General features: G+C 30.9%; 2 protein-coding genes across 2 annotated transcripts in view; one reads left to right on the top strand and one right to left on the bottom strand.

Annotated features, from left to right (window-relative positions):
• The window catches only part of LOC148283047 (uncharacterized), a 210,704-nt gene that overhangs the window by 164,227 nt on the left and 30,005 nt on the right, over positions 1 to 16,472 (top strand). The window contains exon 3 of the mRNA XM_088224136.1: positions 11,098 to 11,187. The gene's annotated coding sequence lies outside the window, so the exon portion shown is untranslated. The remainder of the gene's footprint in view (positions 1 to 11,097; positions 11,188 to 16,472) is intronic.
• LOC148283048 (uncharacterized) overlaps positions 1 to 16,472 on the bottom strand; it is a 75,445-nt gene that overhangs the window by 41,032 nt on the left and 17,941 nt on the right. The window lies entirely within an intron of this gene.

The raw sequence follows: 16,472 nt of genomic DNA on the forward strand, positions 1-16,472 counted from the left end.
CGTCTTAGATACCTAAGCGGCCAAAATCTCGGTAGAATTGGGTCACAAAAAATGAGGGGAAGCTTTCGAAACTTTCTACGTGATAACAATATAGAAAGCTGAAGGGGATGAAGTTTTCCTTCCTCAGCAAAGCCTTTCACCCCCTTTAAATGGTTTCTCCCCGCCATTCCATCATCTCTATACGGAGAACTCCGAAATGCTTCGGGTTAAAGGAGCAATTTATATTCCTCATATTTTCACGAAGCATTTTTTTGGTTCCTTCTACGAAAAATAATGTAAAAAGACGTACCTACCGAGGAAGAGACGCTGTTTTTATTGTGGCCAATGTAATATTTTGTTTTTGTATTTTTCTTCAGTAAGCATTATAGTGATGAAATGACGCGAAGCCTTAAAAAGCGATAAACTTATTATTGTTATCTCTACTTGTATATTTTCGTAGCTTGTTTCTACTACAACTTTGTTTACTATTGTCGTCGTTCATAAATATGACATAATTCTTTACAGCCGAGTCATTCAAATGCGGGCTCAGAAAATACCGAAATAAAAAGCAAAATAGGTAGGTACTCAATCGATTTAAAATAGACCTCTACCTACCTACAACCATTAGTGCCGTTATTATACACTGCACCTAACCCTGTAAAGAAAGTTTAGTCAAATCTTAGAATAATTCTTATCGTTTAAACTTGGAACTTGAAGGAGGTAGAAAATAAATGCATAGATAGGCAGAAATGCGTGAATTACAGTGCTTTAGTAAGTAAACACCCTTTAGTCTACTAAAAAGTTCCTAATTATGAAACTCTCGCATTACCAAATGAGTTTTAACAATTCTGAATTTCGCTATTCAAACATCACCCTACTCTGCATTTGTAACGAGGAATTCCAGGAAAATTTTCGCTAAATAAATTTTGACGAAAGTGCCTCTGAGAAAATAAATGATTCTCTGCCGTACGATCCTCAGATGTAAATTATCAAATTATTCATTGGACCGCGTCCCTCCTTCTCCCCCCATCCCTAGCAACACATCCTTCAGCTATTTTGGGAAAATAACTTTTGTTATGCAGATGTACAAATGCAAATATTTTGCTTCCTTTTTTATTTTACTCGCTCTGTATTTTATCACGAGATGGCGTCGCAGTCCATGAAAGAAATCACTCTGTCGCAGATACTAAGACGCTTTTCCAGATTTTTTATGATATTATTTAACTACAAGCAAGCTGATGTACATGTCGCCTGAGTGAGTATTTTTTCACGAATAAATAAACAAATAAAACATATTTAAATAGTACCTATTAATATTGGTATACTTCTAGCTACTGCATAACCTACCGCCAGACATCAGCATTCACTTTCATCTTGTTAACAATAATATAATAGGTGAAAACAGTGCTTTATTCATTGGATTATGTAATGTTTACTTATCAAAAATACTTGACTAACTTACTACTTTGCTCAGTATTTATTTTATATTTTAATCTTTGTTAGGTTTCTAGAATGCCATTTGTCAATGCGTTTTGTAGTTGTAAGAAGTTTGTTAAACGAAAATGTCATTAACTTTCAAATTATTATGAACTTAAAATTGAGGCTATTGTTTGCAAATAATACCCTCAATTCAATAACAGAGTTAAGAATTCCAACTGTCTCTGCGCTCTGCAGCTGCAAAATGTGTTAATCCAGCTCATATTTGTAGATTAAAAAAATAATAATTAGAAAAATCAAATTTCTATTTCGGGCTTGGTTTTATACCGTCCATGCGCTCTGTAGCTGCAAGACATGCTGTTATCTAGCTCCTATCTTTTATCTGTCATAAAATTAGCTTAAAGACTTGTTGGGATAAGTATTTATTTTACAGCGCCCTTGAGGTTATATTTACAAAGAATTATGCACAGTAATAATGTACTCCATTTAAGAATTGAAAAAAATGGTAGGCATCATCTGAAAATTTAAAATTTTTTAAATAAAAAAGGTTTTATCAAAATATCATACAAAAACAATATATTTTTTCTTATAGTGGAGGCATTTCTTGAAATAAAATATAAGGTATTAAAGTAATTTTTAATATAAAGCAAGCATCGTGATAATATGATGTTATACTATACTTAGACGGAATTTCATGCTGCATACGCTATTTCAGAGATAAAACTCACGTCTTTTATGCAAACAAAATGTCGTTAAATGTGATAAAATCTCTGTAAGAAGCTAGTTCTTGCATTTCGTGCATTTCACATATTTACATAAATATAAGCGCGCTATATGCTAACTTTAATTCAAATAGGTATCCAAAACAAATATTACATTAGTTGCCATAGAAATAGTATGGATCAAAACTCGAATCGATTTTTGAAACAACAAAAAGAATCCTTATTCAAGGCTTAAAATAACCCTTGCTTCTTTGAAATATGCCACCCAAATATCAGCCAAGCATTCCCTACAGACTGAAGTAATTTAATTTATTATTTCGAGGGGCCCAAATAAATAAATTGCTCAGCAACCAACCCTACATGGATTTGTTACACAAATCTCATGTCGCCTGACAGTTATGTATGTAAATACATAAATTTGCGTATACTGCGACATACTATAACTGACACTTTTAGTATAAGTGTATACTTACCTAACTACCAATTTGTAAGCAAAACAATCTAAAAGTATTTTAATATTTAAAATACTGACCGTGGTCTTAAATAAAAGTAAATATCCAATATTCAGAAAATTATTATATGCCTAATTAATATATCGAAATCTACCCCTGGTGGAATTTCATTGTTTTTATTATAATGCAAAATGTATAAATCGAACTTGGTCATTATTGAATTTGGATAAGGATTATAATTTCTGTATATAAAATTTGAATAATTTTATAAATACTGGCTTCACTTAAAAAAACCGCCATTTATTTTTCCAACAATTGAACAGAGTGGACGGTTGGTTAAATTAAAGCTTCTGCCCTTTATATTGCTCTTTTTGGCGTCCGTATCTCTTTAATTAAGTACCTGTAATTAATTGGTAGTGTTTACGTTAGTACTTACAAGAATAGTAATTATTGAAATATTAAACTGTCACCTTTAAACTATACAAACGAATGATTTCACATGACCCTTCATTCACAACGAACGTATTTTGTATCTTGGAGGTTGCTTGGCTAAATACGTTCTTAAAGTACATTTTTATTGTGCCAATTAATTTTAAGACCAAAGAAAATAAATTTTAAAAATATTTACGTTAATGTCATTTTATGATACCATCTAATCGTATATCTACAAAGCAAATGGCTAATCGGAACATCTCCATAATTAGTTACCAGTTGTAGTTATATGAAACATTATCTAGCCAAAATATAATTTAATTCTCATGTTGCGTGAGTAGGTTGAAAAACATACTTGTTTTACGTATAATGTATCGTATCGCTAGCTTTTGACTATTTAACTATGTAAGAATGCTTGTTCTGAAAATTTATACCATTATTAAAGCATATTTCTACATAGCACCGAACATTAAATATTACGTTTTTGATAAAAATCTACTATTATTACAAGTTGGTGGACGTCATATAACATGTTTTATCATATTATCGTATATTTACAAACTAAAAGAGGTCCGTGTGTATTTCATGTGTATTCCACATACTTTTAAAAACAATAGAATACGTGTAACTTATACTTATTCATTAATTAATATCTTGGGACCAAATTTACTAAATTGAATATAATACAGTCGTTTTAATATTAAGGTCTTAATTACCTTCTTACTGCTGACATTAATAATAATATTTAAATGTTCTTTCATATTTGTAAATACCCACTTACCGACTTTTCTATATCTGCTGGTTTCGAGACGTACCCATCTCTTCGTCAGGACACCAATTAAACCAACAAAAATACTTCCCCATAGTTGTTGCACTAAAATAAAAAACCATCACGACAGGCATTTTAATAAGCAACCTTTGCATGCACTGATTAGGTTATGAAAATATTTTTTATTGTAGTAGAAATAGTTCGAAAAAATTATATTATTTCTCCCACATCAAAAAATATTTTCATAACCGAATCAGTGCATGTAAAGGTTGCTTATTAAAATGCATGTCGTGTTGGTGTTATATACTTATGCAACAACTATGGTGAAGGTCTTTAATAGGTTTTGCATATTGGTTAAATTGGTGTCCTGACGAAGAGACGGGTACGTGTCAAAACCGGTAGACATAGAAAAGTTAGTAAGTGTTTTAATACAAATATTTAATAACATTAAGTAAAATGTTTGACCACAAAGTTAATGCTTTAAATATAAAAAATATGAATAAAGCTAAAAAAAAAAATCATATTTATTTCAAATAAAATTATTACTTAAAATACAAGTGTACGTTAGAGTGGGCCGATGATGTATGAAGTTTTTTATTTTTTTAGACACCAAAGTGAAAGGGGTCTAAAAAGTTGCGTTTTGAATCACATTGAACGTAAACATTATTTAAAAAAAATATTTCATACTTCTTTTGGCCCTCAACCGAGGTTTGAAGTTTATCAGTGTCCGAACATTTTGTAATTTATCTATATTGATAAAATTATATTTTGTTAGAGTAAAGATATAACTCATTACAAATTCGAACACGTTTTACAACTACCGAAATGCAAAAAGTTTACACTCCGTGGAACTGATTCCGTTGAGCGCCTGGCTAATATTGACGAAAACAATGGCTCAATTAAACAATGCTACCCATATATCACAAAACAAAGTGCAACTCACGCCCCTAGATGCTTATTTAATAAGGTTTAATGCACATTATAAAATTGAATTGGACCGATTTTCTTACCTAAATACGAAATGACAGCCGATTTAGCGCAAAAAATCGACTTTTTCGAAAATTTCAAGCTCTGGTTGAGGGCCAAAAGTAGTATCGAATATTTTTTTTGAAATTTTTCGTATTCCAATTAATCCAAAAGGCATCTTTTTAGACCCCTTTCATTTCAAAATTCGGAAAAAAAATAGTACCGGCCCACCCTAGTGTACGTGCCTAGCCTTAAAAATTTTGTCACAAATTGATATCTGATACGAGTTTTATTTTTAAAATACTAGGTTCCTACATACTACACTTAGGAACGTTATTTTCTATAACCATACTATGTGCCGCTTGTACCAAATGATTTTACTTATATAACAGGTTATCATCAAGTACATAACAAAATGGTACCTAGGTAAGTTAATCAACATTGAATTAACCTTCTATTAGTAAACCATTTCATTTGATTAAATGCAAATGACATCTATTTTATGTTACTTAATACACAATTTTAAACATTGTAATATATAACTTAGGCACCTGCTCATTTTAATCAGTATAAATAACCATTTATTACCCATTATATGTACTTAGTTAATTTGATTCACATGTAATGCAGTATGATTTCATCCGTAATATTAATATGTTAAACCACTGGGTACTTGCCTATAAATCTAACAGCTTTAAAATCTGTGTGTAACAAACTTTGACCAAATTCTCTTTTTTTTTTCGGATGGTTGGAAGATTTTTTTAAAGCAACATGCTCGCCAATATAAATATATGTAGATAGGTATGTATGTTATTTTACAAAATTCAATAAAAACACAGAAGTATACTTAGTACCTACCTAGAGGACAATCTATTTTGCTTATGTAAAAAAATCTAAAAGCTTTTGATAAAAAAGGATTTATATGAAAATCATAGTCCATGAAATGGACCTTAGAGCTTAGCTGTGGAGGGAGATGTTAAAGTATTCTTTTAAAAGCAAGGCGAAAGGGTGAAAAATGCATATTATGAAAGCGAAGGGTTATTTTTAGCTAGATTAGGGATACTTTTTATTTAGGGGGGTAGTGGGTATCTTAGTTTAAAAACATCTAGCGACTAAAAAGTCAAGTTAGTACAATTTTTAAATTATAAAAAACACAGCATTTGACTTGAAATATTGGTTACAGAGCAAGGAAAAAATATTCGTTATTTAGTAAGAAAAAATATCGTATCGCTCTTATTACATTGGCAATAATTTTAAACTTTTTATTACCATGTACTATCTTAGTCAAAATCCGGTTGGTTATACGACATAATACAGGTACGAGTACTTGCCTATTTATTTGTAAGGAGGCAAAGTAGAACGGTACTTCGAGAGTTTAAAAAGGGGTTAGTAATAAAATATAGGTAGTGGAGTTAACGAATTTGGTTAATTTCAGTAATCAAAGGAGTGGTCAGATCAAAGATCACAGGTTTAAATCCCAGAATGGGGATTTTTTTCACTTCGAGGTATAGGTACCTACTCTTGATTACTGTGTCAACGAGGTAATTTTTTTGTGTTATACGTAAACAACAGGACACGTTTTTCGGTAAATATTGGCAATTTAGCGGCTTTCTTTTTTCTATTAATTTATTTTCTTTCACTATGTTATTTTTGCTGAGATTTAAAGTCTACATTACGTCAATGGTTAAATAACCCGTATAGTATCTAACGGTGATTATAATTGTTAAATATAGGTATACATATTAACAGTAAATAATGAGGTGTATTTGCAGTATTTTGATTCGTTTTATGGCTCATAATGCCTTATTCTAGGAAAGCCATCCACGTCATTTTACTTCAAACGTATTTTTAGGGTTATTTTTCTTTACCGTAGAATTTAATTAAAATATTCAAAAGGGGGCGTGATAGCAATCCTCCATTACAACCCTTTTGGTATTATTTGCGAGAATAGAGTGGAAGAAATATCAGTGTTGGCGTGTTAATTTTTCCTCTTTTCCCCGAATTTCCCTTATTTTCACCATACTACCAGGAGCACATAAAAGCGGGGCGGTTGTGGGTTGTGGCCTCGCGCCCCCTGCAGACCAACACGAAAAGCTTTCACAGCCCGAGGGAGAGTATTTAATGAAAGGAAATTGAATGGAATATGTTTTCAAAAGCGATTTCTCCCCTTCCCCATCCCGATTTTACAGTTCGGAAAACGCATTATGGTGTCAGAGGTCTAAAAGATTAAAAGGGAGTATTACTGCCGTAAATTCAAAAATTTTCCATTTCAAACAAACCGCGAAAAATATTTTCCAGGCAATGAAAATGTTTTACGGTTTGATTAATAGTTTTATAGCGCGGGTAATTTTAGGTGTTATTGAAAATAAAACACGGAAGGGCAGGTATACTTACGAGAGACTGTTTTTATTACGGAAATTCATGTTTATATTTCAAACATTGCTAAACGAAAATAGTACCCAAAAAAATAATAACTTGGCATTTATTATTTCAAATTAAAATTCATTTCATTTCAACTTTAATAAACCTATTTTAAAAAATGTATGATTTAAAAAATTGTTAATAAAAAACCATTTTAAAGATATTATATCGCTTTCAAATCTTATCGAAAGAGTTGTTCAAACTAATCAGCCTTTGTAGAATTGATATTCATCATGAATCTAATTTGTTTCCATAAACAAAATTATCTTCTTTAACAGAATAGGGTCAATATAAAACAATGATTAAATTCCAGACAGGTAGAAATATATTACACGAAAACATTTAGGTCGAGGGAAACAACCTTCTATTGTATGGAGAGAAGAGAGATTTTCTAACTAGATCCTTTTTACTTCGCTCTGAGCTAAAGGCCGCTCTTTTGTTATTTCCCGGTACAAAAGACAGAATAATGACGCCCGACTAAGGTCAAAAGGTTTACGACGCAATTGGTTTGTATAACGGCATCCATACTAAGGGTGGCGAGTTGGGCCGATACACGGCCGACAGGGAGACGAAATTACAACTTCAAAATAATTAAAATGGCTGCTGCGCATTTTTTGATATTAAAGTACGGTACTTTTCTTTACTTTTTAAATCAACGAGTGATACACAGAGACCTTTTAATATTTGTTTTTTGCTAGAATCAGGTTAGGTTGCTTGCATATGGTCATAATTTTGATACTTATCGTATTTTTTTATCATGTATAGGGTCATTCCCTAAAACTTAGGTTCCGTTCCATTAGATGAAAAGCAAAAAAACATTTATCAAATATTCCCATATTCAAGTGTTACAATCGCAAAATAAATAACTTTGCAAATAATGTAATGTACTTGTAATTTTCTCAAACTGAACGGTTTTGGTAGATAGGAAGAAATTGTTTTAAGGCAATATGCCCGCCCTTATATTTATATTTTATTTTATTTTTTTGGGAAATCAACAGTTCTACATACGTACTTTTGGTATACAAACAGATAAAGTGTATAAACTCAGAACTAATAACAGATTTCCACATAGTATACAAAGTTAGTAAAGAAAATATATTACATATCAAATAAATACATACAATTTATACATATAAAAATGTTATTTTCATGTATTCAAAAATCAAAGATTTTTAAAATATTTATTTTAAGAACATTAAGTTACTGTAAATTGGGCAGGATAAGGGCAAAAATGCTTGAAGAGAGGATAAGGAGGGGAGGGGAGATGTACATATTTATTGTTATAATGTCTACTAAGTTACATAATACATTTTTAGTGTTAATTTTAAATCATCTCGTTTGTGTAATCTGTATTTTTAAATTTTGTATTGTACATTGAAAAAGTCCTACGAAAAAAAGCATTTTTAACATACGGTGTTTTACTTATTGGTACATGAAACAGGTGGTACCGTCTACAAATCCTGGCTAGCACATGTATTGTTATTAAACTAAGCAGCTCTGTACAGTCAACCATTCCTGTCATGTCATTTTGTAAAGCAGTAGTTGGTCCGCACACACTCTGCGGTACAGTAGAGAAATGATTCCATGGAAGGTGGAGGCAGTGAGAGTAGATACATAAGAAATACCGGTTTTGTATTTACGGTACTTTTTTTAATTTGTTTTTAATATTTTCTATTCTACTTATATATATATGGCATACTGGGGAATCCATATCTGAGAGGAGTATTCCAAATGGGTTCTGATAAATGTATGAATGAATTGTATATGTATATAAAGTGTTAAATAAATAAATAAGATAAATATAACAGGTGTAAAAATGGAGGAAAGTGGAAGATTAACAAAAGAAATTGATAAATATTTCAAGAATGTCCAAATCTTTAAAGATATATCTACCTACTTACAAGTTCAGGACCGCAATAATGAACGGCTATCTTCATCAGTATATTCTGAGATGGTTTAAACTAAAATCGATATTTAAATACGAAAATGTGTAGGCATATTTGTATGAAAATTCAAAGTATCTTCGTCGGTAACCGGTAGTTGGACATGTTTAGAAAGAAAAAATGTAAACATATTTTTTTTTTCATACAGAAAACTTAATTTTGCTTGGTAGATAAAATTGAAGATTCATTTTAACTTCGCATCAGAATACGTACCCTTGAATTAAATATTATTTTAAAGTCTTATCTATGTAGATAGATACACACTTCTCTTATGAGAAAAAAAAGGTCCGTGCATAATTTGCTCCTTAGAAGAAAGTGTAGAAATAAGAAAATAAGAATCTCGTTAACGGTCCAGTAGTGCGTTTTAAAATTAATTTAATGATAATTATTAAGATCTTTTATTATTCAAAAAAGCAATTGAATTTTTAAATGCATACTTTTTATCAATCTGTATTCAATAACTTTCAAACAAGCCAAGCCAAACCAAAATGCGTCATATCGCGCGCTACACAAGGTATAACAAAGGTAATTCTGTTCCGGTTTCGGCCAAAAACTGACTGAGACTTCGGCTCAGCCGAAACCTGCGGTCACAATGTGTCGGATTACATTTGACTGTACTCGTGTAAAAAATTAGCACAATTAGAGATATTGGATTGTTGTCCATTAAAATAATTAGTTATTGTATTGCCATTGTCTAACATTTAAAAAAAGTTATACCTACTAATTTTGTGATTTGTTTATTACAATGAACAGTTCTAATATTTTCTTAATTTATGTTTTTGTAATTTTTTTATAGTTAATAAGTTAAGTTCCTATGCGTACATTGAAATACAGTTACATATTAGTTATATGTATAACACAACAACGAACCAAAAGCGCAAAAAATGTATTAATTTCTGCCTTTTATTTCATTGTATATTTTATTTAACACTTATTTTAATAAACGCCTTGTTTTGGGCGTTTTGAAGTAACTTTTAACTTATTTAAATAAGTTTCGGTCTCAGGCGAAACTAGAACAAAAGCTGAAAATCGGTTTTGGTTGAAAATTTTGCTCCGATCGGTCAGTAAATCTGTACGTAAGTAGGTTCAAGTACCTGAATGATTAAGAACCCGTATTTTTTCATTATTTAATATCATCTTTAACCTAGCTGGACCGAAGGGGGGGATTCGAATCCCCCATAGACCGATTTGGTCAATTTCACTTTATGTACATAAGCATTCGGCAAACTAACAAAAATGAATAAAATACACGAATGAGTAAAATATTTGTACGCGAAAACATGAATAAATTATTTCACTGTCATAAACACTTCCAACGTTTTATGCTCCGGATGCCATACATGAGTAGGCGCTGGGGTCGTTTCATCCCCCCGTTCGGATCATGTGTAGTTTTTGGATGCTTAGTGAGGGAAATGTTAAAAAAATTACTCCTATTAATTACTGCGCAGTCTTAGTATATTTAGGTACTGCTGGTCGAATGTATACCTAGTTAATACTAAACTTATTATCGCATGTTTCAAACAAATAAAGTCTTAACTTAAGGTAAGGGGGAAGGTTTTAATGTTCTAACCTACATTGGTATTCATTGTTCTAAGACTATTGTGTTTAAATATGTAAATTTTATTGTTAAATAAATACCAAAACATACTAATTAATTTTGTAGATCCAAGATAAGTAGCATTAAGTTAACATTTTACCCATACGTACATTTCAACATCTGGAACTTGTCTAAGATTCCATAAAAAAAACATAAGCTATGTAAATGCTCAGACTTAAATATTCGCCTCTCAAAAATGTTTTTCCTCATTGTTGTAATATTTTTTTAACAATGTTTGAGTATGTCCAAATGCTTGCACTCTGGCTGAATTTTTTTTTTATTATCAAAGTTTGATTGCGAACTAGGAATAAAGTACTAAAAGATGGGTAACGTTCTACTAATTTCTAGTTTATAATGTTATTTTACTATTGAATTCCAGGCTGTGTTTCCACCCAGTAGTCCCCAAGTAATGCTTCAAGCTGTTCGGCCCTCTGGAATTACCGCTCCGGTCCATTGAGCTGTCCAACAGGTAATAAAAACAACACATTATATCTTATTTTCTGAACGGACGTATGTTTCAATCCTTGTGTTATTATTTACAATCCCGAAAATCTCCCACAAAGTTGATTAGATAGTCCCGAGTCAATAAATTATTTCATATAAAAAAATACTGACAAAAACATAAAACATACGTGTAAATGAGTAGATACATGTTATTTTTAATTTAAAATGACAAAAGCTAACTACCAACAAAATGACTGTTGTGTACCTACTCAAAAATAAATACTGTAATTTTAAATAAATAAAATGGCTCAACCGATTTTAAATCTGAAGCAAAATTTTATATTCCATGTCAAATTTTAAACATATTTTACTAGGTATTAGAAGGGAATGCTAAAACAATCTTACCTATTGTTAAAAAAATAATATTGATAGTATAGTAAGTTTTTTTATCTTCTTAGTTTAAAGAAGCCATTTAAAATACATTATCTTAATATTTTGATTACAAATGATTAGTTTAATTTTATACGTAAAAATCATGTTAAAAAAAATAGAAAAAACTATTTTCTTTCATTAATTTGTTGGAACATTGCTAATTTTGAGATCAAAGCGTGTTTTAGAAATGTTATGAATGAAATCTGCTGATGTTTTACGATTTATAAATATTTATATTCGTTTTATTAAGTACCTATATGCTTCTCCAACTAAATAATATTTAGGTAATAATTAAGTTAGTGTTGAAACTTGACACCAAATTAATGAATAGTACGTACCACATGTGGTTATATTTACAATTTTTCATGTGAATATCCTAAATTAACGTACCTATTTGTAAAAAAAGCATCCTATATTAAAACACTTTAATTATTGATAGGTGTTCAGTGTCTCATATCTTTATAACTCGCGAGTCATATAAATTAAAATATGACATTAAATTAAGCCTTTGCAATCTGTTCATTATTTAGTTTCAGTTTTAATGCTATTTTGGGACCGTGAATTTGAACTAAATAGAACCTTAGTAATATACCTAAGGGTCGCGAATTCTAGGCCAGCAAGTACCTAATTTAATTTATCTTTGCCATTTCGGTTGGCTGATTCGGTACTAAAAGTTGAACCATACCTGAAAACGGCAGATCCTACACACATTGTAAGAAATGAGGACGATACGTTAATCCTATAATGTGATAATTTATCGCGGATCAAATTGACCGAACCTTTTCTGGATTCGGTCCGTAAAATTGCTTTGAAGTCATATACAAGTCAAAAGTTGAATATGTTTTTACCCAGCGTAGCAGGTTTGCAGGCATATTTTTATTTATAATTTTTAACGCAAAAAAAAAATATTATGTGGATTTCTATGGTGGCTTAAAGAAGATTTCCCAAATCAATAATATTTAAATAAAATTGAAATGAATAGTTATGTGTATAAATATGCAAAAATCCAAGATTATTATGCCAAAATATCTACCTACTACTAAAGTAGAATATCCTACAAGATAATATGTAGAGTTTTGTACTAAAAGTAGTTCCCTACTGCTTAAGACTAATGATCTCTCATTTTTAACATAATCTTGCGTGCGTACGTTTATTTACGAGTACTGCAGTAGAAATATAACTTAAGTTTAATCTTTCATATGATGCACAATATATTATGTCATACAAAGACAGAATTTGGCAACTTTAAACCCCCTGTCGCAAACAAAATCACGCAAAAAGTACACAAATCTGTCGTCTTAAGCCAAAGTTTGTGTGATTTGTAAAGCACGTGTTATACCTAACATAATCCAAATTAACGCCCCAATTTTCCTCCTAAAAATACACATTTTATTTAAGTGTCTGAAGCGAGGTTTTTACGTGATTTCATCGTTTTATTTGTTTGTTTTTGTTTTGTTTTGACGTCCAGACAAAATAGTAAAAGGTGTGATACGAAAAATATCAACGGATTTCTTCGAAAAATGTCTGAGCGATTAAATGGGTGCAAAAAACATAATAGCGGGTATATTAACCTAGCTAAGAATAGTCAAGTAGAATTATGTATATTCGTTAAGTGTGCATCGGTTTGAAAGAGGTCTACACACACGCGAACGATTTTATGTCCGTAGTTTTGTTTGGCTTACAATGTTACTAGTCAACAAATTGAGTCATTAATGTCACAGACTGTAATTCACACGGTATGTTTAGTGTGCATAGGAAAGAGCGGTGTATTTGATATTCAAAAAATATAATACCTAGGTATCTACCTACCTGCGATTGCAAACAAAGTATGCGAACTTTGGTGGGGAGATAGGTAGGAACATACTTTACAAACTACCATGAAAATTATCATTTAAAAAAAACTAAATCCCACAAACGCACTTTTGGTGGTTTGTGGGTGATCGTATTTTATTTGTATTTATTTCGTAAATTTACGAATTTACATAAATTAACTTACAAGTATAACACTTGATTTGATAACAAATAATTAAACTAAATATACTAAGCTAAAATTTATTTACAACAATATTTTGAGTTTGTCCAAATTTTTGTAGACAAGGACTGGATTCAACTCCCCGGGAGCTGTTTTTATTAAATAAAGGTTTCAGCTATTTAACTTCACAAACATCAACAGATGAAAGAATTAAAGGAATATAGATGTTCAAATATGGGCAGAATGGTGAATGTTACACAGTGTGTAAAGTGGCCACTTAAACCAGCCATTGACAGGTCATAAGCCCTGTAGATGCCTGGACTTCTATATTACCTTCTCTTAAATGTTCTTCATCTCTGTTGTAATATGTTAATAAAATTACACATGAAAAGTGGCGGCGTTTCCAGTCTTCCCGTGACTTTCTGGCAACTCATTAGACATTTTCAAACCTTTATAATGAAGGTTGTTTTGGCTTCAAGTCAATCTCACCTTAGGAAGCCTGAAATTACCTCCACTTCTCATTCTATGCCTGTGGAAATCAAATCCTTATTGTATTGAATACCTTTTAACACGTATCCAGGAAGCGGTTCATTTTTAAACTTATAAATGAAAGTCAGAGTTTTGAATAGAATTCTCTTTTTAATATCCACAACATTAAGTTTCTTGAACATAAATTTGTAAATTTAAATAATGCCTATTTTAATTTATATCTGGGTAATTTTTATTATGTTTCTAGTTCTGTGTGAGAAACAGAACCGGAAAACTTGACGAGCGTTTTAGACTCAAAGCGAAGGCTACTCTCAGGGTAGAATCAAGCCTCGTCAAAAAATGTTTGGACATGCTTAAAATATTGTTCTATAACAAGTTTTGTTAGATACACAATTTATATTTAAGAACTGTACCTACTGATTTGTTAGGAAAAAAATAACAAACGCAGTCGTTGCCTTGTTTGAAATAGTATTGACTAATGACCTTTTAATGTATGTATTTTTTAGGTATACGAAGTTTTATGATTTTCATTTGAACATTTAAATAAATTGTGTGCCTCGGTGAGTGCACAAATACCTAAAATGACTAAGTCACCGAATGCCATCATGCGTTATAATAATTTATAATTATTACGACTCATAAAGTTCTGTTTATGTGTATAATATTTACGAACTTAGATTTAAGTATATATAGCCACACCAACCCTAACCACATTTGTTTAAATACTATTTACATCACCGTAAGAAATCACTAACAAGGCGTGCCTTGTGTTTAAAGAAACCTCAAAGCTACAATGCAACTCGTTGATTTTCTAATAGAAAAGAACTATAAAAAGGCGTTGATGACTTAAAATGTTACAGTAAAAAAAAATAATCAACAAATTTTATACAAAATTTCAACCTTACATTGTTTTAAACTCTAATCTCAGTTTATTTGGAATACTTCCGAATAAAACCATTTTAACAAATTAAAATATTAAAAACAAAGAGCTTAAATTTAATGGTAACTAGGCTACGGGTTCGGTTGGTAAAGACTGGAAGATTCATTGAATAAAAGCGGGTTTCATCTCGAGTTTGTTAAATTCAAAGATTGCTCCTTTTTTTAGTGTGGTTTTTATATTTTCCAATAGACTTCATGTTAGCTAATAAATAAAAAATCATTTCGTGAGAATTTATTATTTAAAAAAAAAACGTCTTTACAAACCGTATTCAAAACTGAAGATAGGTAGGTATTAATCAAAATTAGGGCAATATTACAACGAAAACCAACTCTATACATAATTTAAATATTAATTAAATGGTATCTTCTATAAAAAAAAAATGTACTAATACGCATCCACGTAGTCCAGTTAGATTGTTCTTACAAATTTCAAAAAATATTGATGCCTACATATCTTTTTATAATTGACTCATAATTGATTTACTTCACATAAAACCTTCTATTTTTTCTTTTTTAAATAAACACCCCACTCGGCATAACCCGTGTCAATGCATAATAAATTATTTGATAAGACAGTGGTAATTCTTGGTTTTATATTGATGAAAACGAAATATTTTTACTTTTATCTATATATGTATATAAAACGCAATGTTCGCATGTGTGTCCTCGATAGACCAAATAACTACTCGACCGATTTGCGTGCGGTTTTTTTCGAAATAATAGGCTTTCCGCTGGGTATTTTTGTATCTCCACATATCATCTATTTAATATGTGGAAAAAAGTTAGAAGCGTAAATGTTATAATCATAGACCTACCGGGGTTGACGAGAATGCATATACTGAAAAATTAGGAATATGTTATTTTTTCGGATTCCTATAAAAAAGTTTGTATATTAATGTTTACGAATAGTATCCGTTTTTTATGGATCCTAATCAGATTCAAAATGAATTTTCATATTTGAAAATTAATCATTACTTACATACGAATGAAAAGTTACATTATCTTTTTACGTTCAACCAAACAATTTTTATACCCTTTCACGACACAATCAGGCATTTTAGTTTCGAATCAAATGTCAAGCTCACGTCAGAACCTAGCTGGTGGTTGAATAACGACTAAATACGCATTCGACATGACTGAGCGTTTGAGTATGAGTTGAGTGTCATAATTTTAGAGGGCTCAGAGTGCGTCTATTTGTAATAGGTCGATGGTTTTATTTAAGAACACCGAATCGGTATGGTAACGTAAAAACATTATGAAGTAAGCTATGTCAGTATACTTAATGAGGTTTAATCTTAAGAGAAAACACGGTCTGACTTTTCTTTATACAAACGTATTCACGTATTTTCTCCCTGGATTATGGCTCTAGAGCAATGATTTATCTATTTTAGTTAGGCATAAAAGAATAAGAATAAGAATAGGCATAAAAGGCCAGACATATGCAGTATCTTTTTCGCAGAGCGCTGGGTCAGAGTCAG

The sequence above is a fragment of the Micrasema longulum genome, unplaced genomic scaffold, assembly GCF_059751315.1.
Source record: "Micrasema longulum isolate JH-2025_06_02 unplaced genomic scaffold, ASM5975131v1 h1tg000266l, whole genome shotgun sequence".
NCBI lineage: Eukaryota > Metazoa > Arthropoda > Insecta > Trichoptera > Brachycentridae > Micrasema > Micrasema longulum.